Source organism: Entelurus aequoreus, linkage group LG13, assembly GCF_033978785.1.
Source record: "Entelurus aequoreus isolate RoL-2023_Sb linkage group LG13, RoL_Eaeq_v1.1, whole genome shotgun sequence".
Taxonomy (NCBI): Eukaryota; Metazoa; Chordata; class Actinopteri; order Syngnathiformes; family Syngnathidae; genus Entelurus; species Entelurus aequoreus.
Window position 1 is genome coordinate 35293719 of NC_084743.1, and position 17494 is coordinate 35311212.

Here is a 17494-nt window from a genome sequence, read left to right on the forward strand (position 1 = left end):
CAGATGGAACATTATTCTTGCCGGTATGCCGTGGGATCTCTCAATTGTCCAGAATATCCCGGGAGAATGTTATCCTGAAGGCATCATAATCCGTTCCAGGATTGTCACTAAACATTTACCCCAACTCTGTAAGCAATTATCATTCACTTTTTACTTTAGCACCAGAATTTTCATGGGTAAATACCAAAAACATGACCATCTCCTTAGTTTAAACTAAAACATTTTGTTTTAGTTTAAAGTGTAAGCAAGATGCAACTATAATTATTTTTTACTTGTTTATAATGACAAATGTACAGTTTTAGACTGCAATATTGTCAAATTAAGAACATTTATTACAAGGGATGTCAAAGTTAACACGATAAAAATGTGTTAACTATAAGTTCCTTTAACGGCGCTAATGTTTTTAACACACAATTAACGCGCATGAGTTCTGACTCCTTTTTGACCCTCAGTCCATTCCGTAGCGTAGGGGAAAGTAATGGCGAGGGCTTAATAGCGAGCAGGAATGCTCAAAGAAAAATGGGACATTATAGAAATCTCAGATCCAAAGCCATGGTAAGTCGTTCTCCCGACGAGACAAGACTATTTTATTTTCGATTGCTGGCACGCTTTGCCACTTGCAGAGGAGGAGCGTCCGTGTTTACATTACAGTTTAGTGCATTGATAATAGGGGTGTGGGAAAAAATAGATTCGAATTCAAATCGCGATTCTCACGTTGTGTGATTCAGAATTGATTCTCATTCTTTAAAAATCGATTTTTTTATTTTAATTTTTTTTTTTTTATTATTCTATTTTTTTTGTATTTATTGTATTTTTTTTTTTTTTTTTTTTTTTTTTAAATTAATCAATCCAACAAAACAATACACAGCAATGCCATAACAATGCAATCCAATTACAAAACCAAACCCGACCCAGCAACACTCAGAACAGCAATAAACAGAGCAATTGAGAGGAGACACAAACACGACACAGAACAATCCAAAAGTAGTGAAACAAAAATGACAGTATCGAAATTAGTTACAATTCCAACATAGCAGTGATTAAAAATCCCTCATTGGCATTATCATTAGACATTTATAAAAACAATTTAAAAAAGAACAATAGTGTCACAGTGGCTTACACTTGCATCGCATCTCATAAGCTTGACAACACACTGTGTCCAATATTTTCACAAAGATAAAATAAGTCATATTTTTGGTTAATTTAATAGTTAAAACAAATTTACATTATTGCAATCAGTTGATAAAACATTGTCCTTTACAATTATAAAAGCTTTTTACAAAAATCTACTACTCTGCTTGCATGTCAGCAGACTGGGGTAGATCCTGCTGAAATCCTATGTATTGAATGAATAGAGAATTGTTTTGAATCGGGAAAATATAGTTTTTGAATCGAGAATCGCGTTGAATCGAAAAAAAATCGATTTCCAATCGAATCGTGACCCTAAGAATCGATTTTGAATCGAATCGTGACCCCAAGAATCGATATTGAATCAAATTGCAGGATACCCAAAGATTCGCAGCCCTAATTGATAACATAAAATGTAGATTGTTACACTAACTGCTTTAGTAAGATGGAATAAAAGATCACCAGACAAAAAGACGGTAGACAGGAAGTTGAGAGTCACTTTTTAATCGGAGACTTTCGTCAAAATATGTCAAGACACCGCTTCTCATATCAATCACACACTGCCGGCTTCACAATGAAAGCGCTACGCATCACTTCCAGTCTAACAAAATAACAAAATGAAAAATCATCTTACATTATGATCATGCTTGATTGGCAACACTAAATTGGCCCTAGTGTGTGAATGTGAGTGTGAATGTTGTCTGTCTATCTGTGTTGGCCCTGTGATGAGGTAGCGACTTGTCCAGGGTGTATCTCAGCAGCTGAGATAGGCTCCAGCACCCCCCGTGATCCTGAAAGGGACAAGCGGTAGAAAATGAATAGATGGATGGATTATGATTATGCTTTGTCAAAATGTTTTGTAATGTAATCTGTGATAGTCTTACCTAAATAAATGTTTTCTGGCACATTGAAATAAAGTGTATATTATTTTAAAACCTGTTCTGATTGATGGTCCACAATTACAGAATGCTTAGCAGGCTGAATATTAAATTGTATTATTTAGTAGAGAACATTGACGATAAAGTTCGCAACTTTTGGTCGCTGATAAAAAAGCCTTGCCTGTACCGCAAGTAGCGTGACGTCGCAAGTTGAAGGGCTCCTCACATTTCCCCATTGTTTACACCAGCAGCGAGAGCGATTCGGACCGAGAAAGCGACGATTTCCCCATTAATTTGAGCGAGAATGAAAGATTTGTGGATGAGGAACGTGAGTGTAAACGACTATAGTGCAGTGCAGGACGTATCTTTTTTCGCTCTGAACATAACTTAGGTAAAAGGGCTCATTGGATTCCACACTTTTTCCTTTTTCTATTGTGGATCACAGATTTGTATTTTAAACCACCTCAGATACTATATCCTCTTGAAAATGAGAGTCGAGAACATGAAATGGACATTCACAGTGATTTTTATCTCCACGACAATACATCGGTGAAGCACTTTAGCTACGGAGCTAAGGTGATAGCATCGTGCTTAAATGCAGATAGAAACAAAAGAAATAAGCCCCTGACTGGAAGGATAGACAGAAGATCAACAATACTACTATCAGGAGACACCGAACCAAACACTGGACCTGTAACTACACAGTTAATGCTGTGCCGCCTGTCAAAGCCTAGCAATGCTGTTGCTAACGACGCCATTGAAGCTAACTTAGCTATGGGACCTTGTCAGAGCTATGATAAAAACCTTAGCGCTCCACCTACGCCAGCCCTCATCTGCTCATCAACATCCGTGCTCAACTGCGTTCCAGCGATCGACGGTGCGACGAAGGACTTCACCCGATCATCGATGCGGTCGGCGGCGTCGGATAGCGCGTCTGCTATCCAACTCAAAGTCCTCCTGGTTGTGTTGCTGCAGCCAGCCGCTAATACACAGATCCCACCTACAGCTTTCTTCTTTGCAGTCTCCATTGTTCATTAAACAAATTGCAAAAGATTCACCAACACAGATGTCCAGAATACTGTGGAATTTTGCGATGAAAACAGAGCTTTTTGTATGTGTCCCAATACTTCCGTTTCAACCATTGACGTCACGCGCAAACGTCATCATACATAGATGTTTTCAACTGGAAGTTCCCCGGGAAATTTAAAATTGCACTTTATAAGTTAACCTGGCCGTATTGGCATGTGTTGCAATGTGAAGATTTCATCATTGATATATAAACTATCAGACTGCGTGGTCGGTAGTAGTGGGTTTCAGTAGGCCTTTAAGCACTTATTGTCATTAAAGTGAGTTTATGTCCCTTTTGTGTTGAATTGTTTAAAAAAAGCATAATGTTTAAAAAAAAAAAAAAAGTAATTAAAGCAAACTAATTGTCCAGTCATGGTAATACAACTAGAAACGTACCTGTCTTAAATAAAATAATAAATACAATTGTATTTATCTGCGATTATCGCGATTCATTTTGAGTTAACTATGAAGTAAGTGTGATCAATTAAGATTAAATATTGTAACCGTTAGACAGCCCTACTTATTTCATATGTCTTGCGTGTGTGCTATTGTATGCTTAGCTGTTGTGTAGCTTCTAAATCCTAGTAACCTAGCCTACCATGTTTACCTTTTGACTTCATTGAAATACAACACCAACCTTGTGTGCTTATCAATGCATTTCGATGTTAACTGGCTGTCCAGCTTTGCACAAGTAAACAATTTGTACGACTCCTTGAAAGGGAAATTACATTACACATTTGAAATGCAAGCCCATTCAATCAATTTTTTGTTGTTGCTGATATCAGACCAATATTCAATGTCAATATCGGTTCGAGACACCCCGAATTATTATTGCTTTGGAAAACCTGATGTGACATATTCTGAACAAAAATATAAACGCAGCACTTTTGTTTTTGCTCCCATTTTTTCGCTTAAAGATCAAAATATTTTACTGTGTACACAAAATACCTATTCCTCTCAAATATTATTTACAAATCTGTCTAAGTCTGTGTAAGTGAGCACTTTTTCTTTGCCAAAATAATCCATCCCACCTCACAGGTGTGGCATATAGTTGCTGATTAAACAGCATGATTATTGCACAGGTGTGCCTTAGGCTGCCCACAAGAAAAGGTCACTCTGAAATGTGCTGTTTTGCTTTATTGGGGTATGGGGGAGTCAGAAAAGTGTCATTATCTGGTGTGAACACCATTTGCCTCACGCAGTGCAACACATCTCCTTCGCATAGAGTTGATCAGGTTGTTGATTGGGCCCCGTGGAATGTTGGTCCACTCCTCTTCAATGGCTGTGCGAGATTGCGGGATATTGGCAGGAACTGGGACACGCTGTCGTTTACGCCGATCCAATGCATCCCAGGAACATGCTGTCGTATACGCCGATCCACAGCATCCCAAACGTGCTCAATGGGTGACATGTCCGGTGAGTACGCTGGCCATGCAAGAACTGGGATGTTCTCAGCTTCCAATAATTGTGTACAGATCTTTGCAACATGGGGCCATGCATTGTCCTGCCGCAACATGAGGTGATGGTCTCGGGTGAATGGCACAACAATGGGCCTCATACGTCTGCCCATACCATAACCCCACCCCCACCATGGGCGACTCGATTCACAATGTTGACATCAGCAAACAGCTTACCTACACGACACCACGCACACTCTCTACCATCTGCCCTGAACAGTGTAAACTGGGATTCATACGTGAAGTAAACACGTGAGCATGCAGATGAGCTTCCCTGAGATGGTTTCTCACAGTTTGTGCAGAAATTATTTGGTTATGCAAACCAATTGTTTCAGCACAGTGGTTCTTAACCTTGTTGGAGGTACCGAACCCCACCAGTTTCATATGCGCATTCACCGAACCCTTCTTTAGTGAAAAATAAAATGTAGGTTTTTTTTTCAAATTCAAGACAAAGTTATATGTTTTTGGTAACACTTTAGAATGGGGAACATATTTCTATGTAACAAAGACTTAATTTAGGGTTTTTTGGACACTAGGGGAACACATTCTAAGTAACAAAGACTTAATTTAGAGTTATTTGTTTAGGTTTGGTTTACCGTGAATTGATTTACATGGACCCTGACTTGAACAAGTTGAAAAACGTATTCGGGTGTTACCATTTAGTGGTCAATTGCACGGAATATGTACTGTACTGTGCAATCTACTAATAAAAGTTCCAATCAATCAATCAATCATTTTTAGGGTTAGAGCAGTGGTTCTTAACCTTGTTGGAGGTACTGAACACCACCAGTTTTGTATGCGCATTCACCGAACCTGTTAGGATCCGCTGCTCGGATCAGTTTGTTTACAGTTTAGTGTCACGTGTTTGTTTCTGTTGCCATGACGGCAGATTATGCTCAGCTGCCTCTGGTTAGTGTTCGAGACGCTCACCTGTTGTCCGGGCACTAATCAGAGGGCTATTTAGTCTTTGCCCGGGCAGCACTCTGCCTGGCTTCGTAATTTGCTTTCACGCAACAGCTAACGACCACCTTGTTTCCTGCTAGCTCTCATGCTATATTATTTTGCTTACTAGCTCCCACGCTAGTCGTTTTTGTTTTTTTCTGTCTGATTTATTTGTGGAAATAAATCATTTTCCTACCTGCAAGCTGTGTCCGAGCTGTCTGCATCCTTGGGAGAACACCTCGCACCACGATGCGACCCGGTCGTTACAGTACGAAGCCAGCAGCAAGAAGTTCTCCCGCAACGAGCACGTCGGAGGAGATGGACGAAGGTGCGTGGATGGTGTTGCGAGCAATGGAGGCGGAGACTCTCCGCTATTCCCCCTCGGAGCGCCAGGACCTGATCTGGGGTCCTAACGGAAAGTTGGTCCCAATCCACTCCGTTTGGCCCGAGGACATCGCCACACCTCCGCACCACTGGACGCGTCAGCGAAGACGGAAGCCGCCAACGAGGTCTTCACTTCGCTGCAAAGACGCGCCACCCCCACAGACTCCTCCACCGGTACACAGTAAGCAATATTCAGCCCAAGATTCCCCTCCTCAAATGTTTGGCAACCCAATTGACCACTTTGCCAAACATTTCACCGATTGGGCTGTCAGTCAGCTAGAGACCCACACGGATGACGTCATCCCGCCCACTTTGGATGACGTCATAGACAAAGACTTTTTTAGACATCATGTCAATTCTTCCTGCCAGCCATTTTCAAGTAACCTTAACTCTGCGATTAATCATTATCAGGACATTTTTTTAAGGAGTAAATCTAGTCAGTCCCAGTCTCAAGTGTGGGGTGACAATAGACAGTTTGGACAATTTAGAGGAGAGGATTCAGCCCTCCCCCCGACCTCCCTCCGCCCACCCTTGAAGACGGTTCCAATCCGCAAGGAGCGCGTCTGGGATCCGCTTTTTGAGGGGGGGGCTAGTACTGGGAGCTGTGCGAGTGGGGTGGCACAACGGCGTGCTAAGCCGCAACCTCCTGCTCGGCCACCGCCACCAGTCCGTCGGCCTGCTAAGCCGCAACCGCCAGCCAGGCCACCTGCACCTAAGCTAGCGCCAAGGCTAAGGCTAGCACCAGCTCCACCACAGGTTCCAATACCTGCACCTCGGCTGGTTCCCACACCAGTACCTGCACCTCGACTGGTTCCCACACCAGTACCTGCACCTCGACTGGTTCTCACACCAGTACCTGCACCTCGGCTGGTTCCCACACCAGTACCTGCACCTCGGCTGGTTCTCGCACCAGTACCTGCACCTCGGCTGGTTCCCACACCAGTACCTGCACCTCGGCTGGTTCCCACACCAGTACCTGCACCACGACTGGTCCCCGCACCAGTACCTGCACCACGACTGGTCCCCGCACCAGTACCTGCACCACGACTGGTCCCCGCACCAGTACCTGCACCACGACTGGTCCCCGCACCAGTACCTGCACCACGGCTGGTCCCCGCACCAGTACCTGCTCCACGGCTGGTCCCCGCACCAGTACCTGCACCACGACTGGTTCTCGCACCAGTACCTGCACCACGACTGGTTCTCGCACCAGTACCTGCACCACGACTGGTTCTCGCACCAGTACCTGCACCACGACTGGTTCTCGCACCAGTACCTGCACCACGACTGGTTCTCGCACCAGCACCTGCACCACGACTGGTTCTCGCACCAGCGACTCCGGCTGCCACGACAGCGACTCCGGCTGCCACGACAGCGACTCCGGCTGCCACGACAGCGACTCCGGCTGCCACGACAGCGACTCCTGCTGCCACGACAGCGACTCCTGCTGCCACGACAGCGACTCCTGCTGCCACGACAGCGACTCCTGCTGCCACGACAGCGACTCCTGCTGCCACGACAGCGACTCCTGCTGCCACGACAGCGACTCCTGCTGCCACGACAGCGACTCCTGCTGCCACGACAGCGACTCCTGCTGCCACGACAGCGACTCCTGCTGCCACGACAGCGACTCCTGCTGCCACGACAGCGACTCCCACCGCTTCCACGGCGACATCTCAGCGACCTCGAGTGGTCCGGCGGCGCAAGCGGAAAGCAGGTCCCCGCATGCAGGCCTCGAGGACTCAGAGGCTGCTGAGATTCTGGCGCCACTCACGCCCACCTTCTCGGCGGCCACGAATGTGGCCTTACCGTGGTCGCCCGCCTCGCCCGCCTTGCCAGCGGCGGCGGCGTTCCATTCGCCGCCGCCACCTGACCCTTCCCCGGTGGATTCGGGGACACGTGGCCTGGCGACCCACCACCAAGTCACCCCCCCGCCCGCCCTTGACTCGTGAACTATTGCTTGTTTTTTTTGGGTTCCAGTTGTTTTTTTTGTTTTCTAGGGACATCTGGAATCTGTCCTTTTAGGGGGGGGTACTGTTAGGATCCGCTGCTCGGATCAGTTTGTTTACAGTTTAGTGTCACGTGTTTGTTTCTGTTGCCATGACGGCAGATTATGCTCAGCTGCCTCTGGTTAGTGTTCGAGACGCTCACCTGTTGTCCGGGCACTAATCAGAGGGCTATTTAGTCTTTGCCCGGGCAGCACTCTGCCTGGCTTCGTAATTTGCTTTCACGCAACAGCTAACGACCACCTTGTTTCCTGCTAGCTCTCATGCTATATTATTTTGCTTACTAGCTCCCACGCTAGTCGTTTTTGTTTTTTTCTGTCTGATTTATTTGTGGAAATAAATCATTTTCCTACCTGCAAGCTGTGTCCGAGCCGTCTGCATCCTTGGGAGAACACCTCGCACCACGATGCGACCCGGTCGTTACAGAACCCTTCTTTAGTGAAAAATATATTTATTTTTTTTTCAAATTCAAGAAATGTTTTTTTACTGGTGCACAAAATGAACCGTGCATGAACATCATTTTGTTCAAAGAACAAAACCAACACTGTTTGAGTTTGAGTTTATTTCGAACATGCAAGCATACAACATGATACATCACAATTTCCAGTTTCTCTTTTCAACATGTTCGAAAAGGAATAGAAAGAAGCAGAGCTTATTTAATCCTACCCCTTTTCTTTACATAACAGTTGCTAAAACGTTTTGTTCACTTCCTCTTCACAATTTATTCACAATAAACTCCATAAGTAATCACAATAAAAATAAATAAATAAATAATAGTAAGAATTTAATAATAATAATTACTGAAGTAAGTCATATTTCATATGATGAGATAAGTAAGATTACTTTAAGAATGAATGAATGGATGAAATAAATTGAGAATGTTTGTCATGGTTCTTCTTCTTTGTACTTTGTAAACACTTTAAGTTTTAAGAGTTTCTTGAAGTGGATCGTATTAGTACATTGTTTGATTGCTTTGCTTAATCCATTCCATAATTTAATTCCACATACTGATATACTGAAGGTCTTAAGTGTTGTACGTGCATACAAATGTTTTAAATTACGTTTTTCTCTAAGATTATATTTGTCCTCTTTTTTTGAGAAGAATTGTTGTATATTCTTGGGTAGCATGTGCATGAACTCACAACAAATTACACACCTTACACACATTACCATGAATTGATTAACGTGGACCCCGACTTAAACAAGTTGAAAAACGTATTCGGGTGTTACCATTTAGTGGTCAATTGTACGGAATGTGTACTGTACTGTGTAAACTGTACTGTTTCTTATAATGTATTCTCTTCCTTTGCAATCTGCTAGTAAAACTTTCAATCCATCAATCAAACAACCTGCAAATCAGATGGAAAATTAGAGGGAACATTGTTTGGGGGTATCCATAATACGCCAATAGGGAGAAGTTTTTATTTACACAATACATCGGATGTGTCTTTACCTCCGTGGCGGAGGCGCCACTGAACCCCTAGGGTTCGATCGAACCCAGGTTAAGAACCACTGTTTTAGCAGCTGCCCTGGTGGCTGGTCTCAGATGATCATGGAGGTGCACTTGCTGGATGTGGAGGTCCTGGGCTGGTGTCGTTACATGTGGTGCGGTTTTGAGGCTGGTTGGATGTACTGCTAAATTCTCTGAAACGCCTTTGGAGACGGCTTATGGTAGAGAAATAAACATTCAATACACGAGCAACAGCTCTGGTGGACATTCCTGCAGTCAGCATGCCGACTGCACGCTCCCTCAAAACTTGCGACATCTGTGGCATTGTGCTGTGTGATAAAACTTTTATTGTGGGCAGCCTAAAGCACTCCTGTATACTAATCATGCTAATCAGCATTTTGATTTGCCACACCTGTGAAGTGGGATGATTATTTTGGCACTAACACAGAATTGGACAGATGTGAACTATATTTGAGAGGACTACCCCGAACGGGACAAGCGGTAGAAAATGGATGGATGGATAGGTCTTTTGTGTATATAGTAAAAGTTTTAGATCTTTGAGTTCACTCATGAAAAATGGGAGCAAAAAAGAAAGTTAAATCCAAAACTACAGTAAATCTAAATGGAAAAAATTACGTTTACAAATATATTTTTGGTGCTCATTAACGGTCTTGAGAAGCAGAAAGTTATCAGTATCGACTTCAAAAAAATATAGTGTGTCCCTAATGATTTTAAATTAGAATATGATCTTTGTTCACTTCAAAGTACTGTACTTTAGTGGGGCAGCATAGCTCGATTGGTAGAGTGGCAGTGCCAGCAACTTGAGGGTTCCAGGTTCGATCCCCGCTTCCGCCATCCTAGTCACTGCCGTTGTGTCCTTAGGCAAGACACTTTACCCACCTGCTCCCAGTGCCACCCACACTGGTTTCAATGTAACTTAGATATTGGGTTCCACTATGTAAAGTGGTTTGAGTCACCAGAGAAGAAGCGCTATATAAATATAATTCACTTCACTACCAGTTCATTTTCAAACAAGGAATATATTCAGCATGAAAAATGTAACATGTATGTATCATCACAAATTAGTAGTATTTTACAAAAAAAATCACTAATGTCTTCTATCATTTTACCATAGCACACATAAGTCTGGGTTCTTATGGGTTAAACCGTGGATATTTTCCTACGAGGTACTGTATATTTTATTACTTTTTGTCCTCTAAACAAACTTTTTACTGCATGTTACCTCCTACCTCGCTTGTTTGTTCAATAAAGTTAAGCATTTTCCGAAAGTCTTTGAGTCATGCACCGCAGTCATTCTTGTTTCCTGAGCTGTTCTTGTAGCCTCAACAAATACTGAACAACTTGCATGTGAGAAATGACTCGAGTTCCTTTAAACTTTAGACTATCCCAGAAGCACTTAGACTTTCCAAAAGTCTTTTTATTTTTTGCATTTGCTTGAGTAAGCAAAATCAGAATTTTTTTTATACTTTGAATTACAGTAAAACACTGCGAGAGCAGATTTAAACCAGCCAACCAAGAAATCCTCTGCACTGGACATTTGTGTTTTGCACAACACAGCAACTGTTTTCTCAAAATGTGTATCTATGATAAAAGAAATAGAGCAAAAACTTGTCTGTTGCTTCTCAGGAGGACAACCCTAGCCCAAAGTTGGGCGAAATACCCAAAATCTAAGCAGCCTACTACAATACAATGTAATTTTGAAATCTATATATTATTTGCATATAAATACAAATACAACCATTTCAAAACGGCTTACAAAGGCCCCCTAATATGGCTGCTGATGTATGCAGTAACATATTGCGTAATTTCCAATTGTGTTATTTTCTCAAAACTATTATTAATCTACCTATTAATTTACTGTCAGTATTTGGTTGCTTTCTGTTGTAACATGGTTCTATCTACACCAGACCTGGGCAATTATTTTGACTCGGGGACCACATTCAGAGAAAAATATGTGTCTGTGAGCCGGTGCGTAGAACATATATATATATATATATATATATATATATATATATATATATATATATATATATATATATATATATATATATATATATATATATATATATATATATACAGTATATATATATATATATATATATATATATATATATATATATATATACAATAATGAATGTGAGTTTTTGTATTAGTGTTCCTGAAAAAAGTGACCCAAAAAGTGTATATATATATATATATGTATATATATATATATATATATATATATATATATATATATATATATATATATATATATATATGTATATTTGTAGCTGTAGAAATCTGATGTATATTATGTGTGTTTGGGTCACTTTTTCAGGATCATTAATACAAAAACTCACATTCATTATTGTGAGTTTTTGTATGAAAATAAAGAATGTTGGGTTTACAATATTAACTATGAACGATAAAACACTGAATATGAAGGTCGCTCCTCTTTTACTTCTCAGACCACCTCCCAAATCTTTTACAAACAAGCAAAACATAACAGAAATGCAACAAACACAGCAAAATACATATATATGCAAAGGGTAAAAGACACCTACAATCTGATGTATCACTTTTCTGCAGAACTTTGTTGTAAAAATCTGCTTCTGAGTCTGTCCTCGACACCTGCGTTCCAGCCTAGCTGCTCTGTAAACAAACAAACTGGCAAAGGTAATAATTGTTCTGCAGGTTTACCAACGGAACCCTTGTTACAGCTTTTATCCACTCTAAATAGTAAGGTTTTTTCTTCTCCGCGTACTGCTGGGGCTGTTGTGAGGACTTCACTAAACTATCCAATCCAAAACTGAGATAATTGTTTTTGGTGCTAAAAAAGAAAGGTTTAAAGTCGTCCAACACCTTCAATCACTGTCCCTGAAAACCTCAAATAAAACCAGAAATCTTGGGGTTATTTTAGATTCTGATTTACATTTCGACAGTCACATCAAATCAGTAACAAAATCGGCCTACTATCACCTCAAAAATGTAACAAGACTTAGAGGGCTCATGTCAGCTCAAGACTTTGAAAAACTTGTACATGCCTTTATTACCAGTAGGCTAGACTATTGTAATGGTCTCCTTGCAGGTCTTCCCAAAAAAAACTGTCAGGCAGCTGCAGCCTGTTCAGAACGCTGCTGCTAGAGTTCTAACAAAGACCAGAAAATGTGAGCACATTACACCAATTCTTAAATCCTTACATTGGCTCCCTGTACATCGGAGAATTGATTTCAAAATCCTCCTGCTCACATATAAATCACTACATGGTCTAGGGCCCAAGTATCTCACTGATATGCTCCCACTATATAAGCCCTCTAGATCACTAAGATCTTCTGAGACCAATCTGTTAGCGGTTCCCAGAGTAAACTCAAATCAAGGGAGAGCATCATTCAGTCACTGTGCAACACATAGCTGGAATAAACGTCCTGAAGATGTCCAACTTTCCCCAACTCTGACTACTTTTAAAACTAGACTGAAAACTTTTATGTTCACCTTAGCTTTCAGTTAAATCTTTTAATCTTTTAACTTTTAACGTCCGCACTGTTTTTATTTTTATTGTCTGCATTTTAATTTTGCTTTTATTTTCTTTCATTTCACTTTGTTGTCTGTGAAGCACTTTGAGTCTGCCTTGTGTATGAAAAGCGCTATACAAATAAAGCTGCCTTGCCTTGCCTTGCCTTGCCAATCCGTGTTTATTTGTTAATCTCAGTGTTTTAACCTTTTTGAGGTGGAAAAGTGATATATGTTTGTTTGTGGGGATCTCCAGAGTTGATTTCAAACACTAGATCAAATCTTAAATTCACATTTACACAATTAAACATATCCAAATAAAAGTTTAAATACTTGTACATATTACATCAATCACCAATAAATGTGTCCACTTCCTGTTCACTTTCTGTGTTAAACGTACACAACTCATATGAGCTGGAAATGTTGGGCATAGGGATTTTTCACCAAATCTGCTAAATCTCTACATACACACATACAAATATTTGATTTTGTTACTTGCTAGCATGCTAATGGTAGCATGTTGTACATATCTGAATTAATTTAAACTCTTCCAATATTTTAAGATTCATCGTACATTTAAATAGAGCTTCAGCCTGTCAATATTCAAATCCTCCCTACATTCATTCTATATTTTGTTGTAGTAATGTGTATATGCGTGAAAGCAGACTCCAGAGACTTCATGTAAACTTCACACAGCTTCCTTTACTCGTGCTTCTCAATCTCCCCAACACACTCAACGGCGCCCCCTCTTGACGCTATGTGATATTGTACTTAACATCTGTACATCCCCCCCTTTTAGCTTGTAAACCTCTTTTCTTTATTTTAAAGATTGAACTGTTTCAAAATAAAATAATTCCAAAATGATAGTTACTTATATCTTAATCACCAGGTATTCATAACTGAGCATGTTCAACTCACATTCAATAACATTAGTACCCAACATAACACACATGTTTTTAGGAACAACAAACTGTTAGGTGTACACCTTTCTTTTCAAAGACCAGGGAAAACTCTCTGGTCAATTAAAATGTTCATAAATCCAGTCTATCTGCAGGGCGGGAAACTTCTACCCGACCTGGTCATTGTTTCACCTGAATCTGTCTGCCTTTGGACAGTCTCTGTCTCATCAGGGCAGGACAGACCTCTCTCAGGGAGCACTGACAGGTGAGCCCTGTTTCGTCTTAAGCTCCCTTGGTCTGTTTCCACATTGTACGACCTTGGTGTTGAAGCCGGTCCCTGGACAGTAGCTGTAGTCTGCGCTGTTCTAATCCACACTCTCTGTCCTGGAACCAGAACTGGTAAGTCGTTTGTCCTGTGTCTCAGGTTGAATGACTCTCTCTGCTTCACTTTTAGTTATTTGTCTTTTTCCCTGAAAGCTCTGAGGTTTGGCCAGGCTGGTTTCAATGCTTGTGGAGCGGTAGGAACTGTTGATCTTATCCTCCTCCCCATCAGCAGCTGCGCTGGACTCAGCCCGTGAGCCAGTGGTGTAGCACTGTAAGCCAAAAGAGCTTTCTGAGGGTCTGGACTTTTGTTGAGCAGCTGTTTGACCGTGCAGACAGCTCTCTCTGCTTCCCCATTGCTCTGGGGATAGCAAGGGCTGCTGGTCGTGTGGTTGAAACCATAGTCCTGGGCAAAAGTGGCAAAGTCTGTGGAAGCAATCTGTGGCCCGTTGTCAGTCATCAAGATTTCCGGCACTCCAAATCTTGCAAAGATTACCTTGAGTCGCTCCACAGTTGTAGATGTTGTCGGGGTCGGGAGGTTTGCTACTTCAATGTATCGGGAGTAGTAGTCCACCACCACGATATAATGTCCATTCTTCCACTTTTTCCCATGGTCGTGCTGGTAGGGGCGTGGTCATTAAAGGTTCTGTCTTTGTCTGTGAATATTGGCAACAGATTTCACACCTTTCCACCATCTCTTTAATCTGTCTTGTTATCCCTGGCCACCATAGGGATCCGTGTGCCCTTGCCACACACTTAGTCACGCCCTGATGGCCTTCATGCAACCTTTCCATCATTCACTGCTCCATGCATCCAGGGATCAGAATCCTCGTTCCCTTAAGAAGCAAGCCCTCTGCCATGTTGATGTCGTTCCTCTCTGACCAGAATGGCAGAAGATGCTCAGGAACGCTTCTCCTGTGAGAGGGACAGCCTTTTTCCGTCAATGTTTTCAGCTGCCTGCAAACACTGTCTGTGCTCTGAGCTTCCTTGATGCAAGCTAGTTTACTGTCAGTGGCAGGGAGATGGTTTAGAATGTGATCAATGTATGCACAGCATTCTTTCTGCAAGCTGCTATTGGCCTCTCTGGCCTCCATTCCCAGGGGAGCTCTTGAGAGAGTGTCAGCAGTGACGAGTTGTTTTCCCGGGACATGTTTTATTCTTGCCTAAATCTAAGAATTCTTGGAGGAAGATCATCCAAAGACCGAGAGCCAAGCATTGAGATTAAAGGTTTGTGATCGGTTCTCACTGTGAATTCCAAGCCTAGCAGATATGAGCTGAGTCGCTCACAGGCCCATGTTTCCGCAAGTGCTTCTTTTTATATCTGTGCGTACTGGACCTCTGTGGGCTTCAGGCTCCGTGATATGTACACAACAAGTCTCCACCTACCATCTATCTGCTGCTGCAGGAGGACCGCCCCAAGTCCGTATGAAGACGCACCTCCCGATACCAATGTTTCTTTCTTAGGACTGTATTGTGCAAGGACTGGAGGAGAACTCAGCTCTTTTTAAATGTTTTCAAAGGCTGTTTTTTGTTGTGCGTCCCAGGTCCATGTGCTGTCACTTTTTAACAGGTCACAAAGGGGTTTTGTGAGAGCTGGTAGGCTGGTTGAGAACTTGCTAACATAATTCACCATTCCCATGAACCGGCGGACCTCCTCCACATTGCGAGGTTCTGGCATGTTTTTAATGGCGCTGATTTTGTCTGGATCTGCCTCGATTCCTGATGTGCTTATGTTGTGTCCAAGGAACTTCACTTTTTCCACTGAAAATTCACATTTTTCATTGAGGGTGAGGCCCGCTTTTTCACACCTTTTCAGTACATAATGCTCTTTTTTGTCTTTTCCATAGACTAAGATGTCATCTGCATGGCACAGAGCGCCCTTTGCCCCTGCGATTATTTGTGAGATTATCAGCTTAAAATGCTCAGGCGCGGAAGAAATGCCGAAGGGGAGCCTCTGAAAGCAATATCTTCCGAAGGGGGTAATAAAAGTTGTTAAAGGCTGTGATTCTTCATGTAGAGGAACTTGCCAGAAACCAGATGTTGCATCTAATTTCGAAAAGATTCTTGCCCCCTCCAGCTGCACCAGAGTCTCATCAACTCCAGGCAGTATGTGTCTCTCTCTGCACACGCTGTCATTAAGTCGGGTAAGGTCCACACAAATGCAAGGTTTCTTATTTGGCTTTGGGGACCACTACCATCCCCGCGCACCATTCAGTTGGCTCCTCAATTTTTCTTATGACCCCCATTGCTTCCATCCTGTCTAACACTTCTTTAACTTGTTCTTTCATAGGTAATGGAAAACTGAGCGGGGCCGAGAGAGCATAAGGAACTTACTCCATTCTTCAGTTTTATCTCGTAGATTCCTTGTAGCTTTCCAAGCCCTGAAAACACTTTTGGGAACATAGCTCTGTATTGATGTTTCGCTTCTTGTTTGTCCTCCTGTACTGAAGCTGCCTGTTGAACCAGGTTTAGCTTTATTAAAGCAGGAAGTCCCATTAGTGGCATCACCAGGTTTGTCACCACATATACATCCTGCCTTATTTCTCTTTTGTCTGTTTTAATGTGTGCTTTCATGATGCCCAAAACTTTAATCTTTTTAGGTGGTGTCTTCAGCCTGCCATCACGTGCTCTCAAGTACATGGCAGATGGAATAGCTGTAACTGAGGCTCCTGAGTCCATTTTATATGTTACCTTCTTTCCGTTGAGGCTGATTTCTTTTAACCATTCCTCTTCCATTCCTTCTGTGTTAACTGTCCCCGTGAAAGCTATATCTTCTTCTGTGTTGCTGTCCACTAGAGCTTCCACTCTTTGAGATGATCTGCAGACCGCAGCGAAATGTCCCTTTTTTTTGCATTTTCGACACTCTGTCTCTTTGGCTGGGTACAGTTTCCAGGGGTGTTGTGGCGTTTTGCCGCACCTTGTACATTTTTCATTATAGTATGTCTTGTTTACAGTGCTTGGCTTGGACGTAGACTGCTCTGGTCTGCGTGGGGGAGCTTGTCTATATTGTGTTTTCCCTCTGTTTGTGTTTATGGAATCCACAATAGCACCTTTAATTTCTGTGTGTGTCCCTCGTAGCAGTTGCTGGTGTTTCTTTATTTCTTCCTGCTGCCTGACCTGGGTTATTGTTTTTGCCAGCATCAGGTCTGGGTCTAACTGAAGTCTCTCTGACAGCCTGGATTCTCTTATCCCGACTACTATGCGGTCTCGTATCATTGCCTCCTTTAAGGCACCAAATTTGCAGTGTTCTGCCAGCTTATGCTCATCTGTGATAAAGTTCTCTGCAGACTCGCCTTGTTGTTGCTGACAGCTATTAAACTTAGCACGTTCATAAATGACATTGTGCTTACCCACAAAATGTTCATCAAAGGCTTTTGTCACCTCTGCATAGACTGTCTTCTGTTGGTCGCTTAGTGGTAACATAGTGAGAATGTCGTCACTCTTTTCA

At 42.3% G+C, this 17494-nt stretch overlaps 1 long non-coding RNA gene across 1 annotated transcript in view; it reads right to left on the minus strand.

Annotated features, from left to right (window-relative positions):
• Window positions 1-1616: 1616 nt before the first annotated feature.
• The window catches only part of LOC133663842 (uncharacterized), a 48963-nt gene continuing 33085 nt past the window's right edge, over window positions 1617-17494 (minus strand). Inside the window, exon 2 of the long non-coding RNA XR_009828420.1 lies at window positions 1617-1919. This is a non-coding gene — a long non-coding RNA (uncharacterized LOC133663842). The remainder of the gene's footprint in view (window positions 1920-17494) is intronic.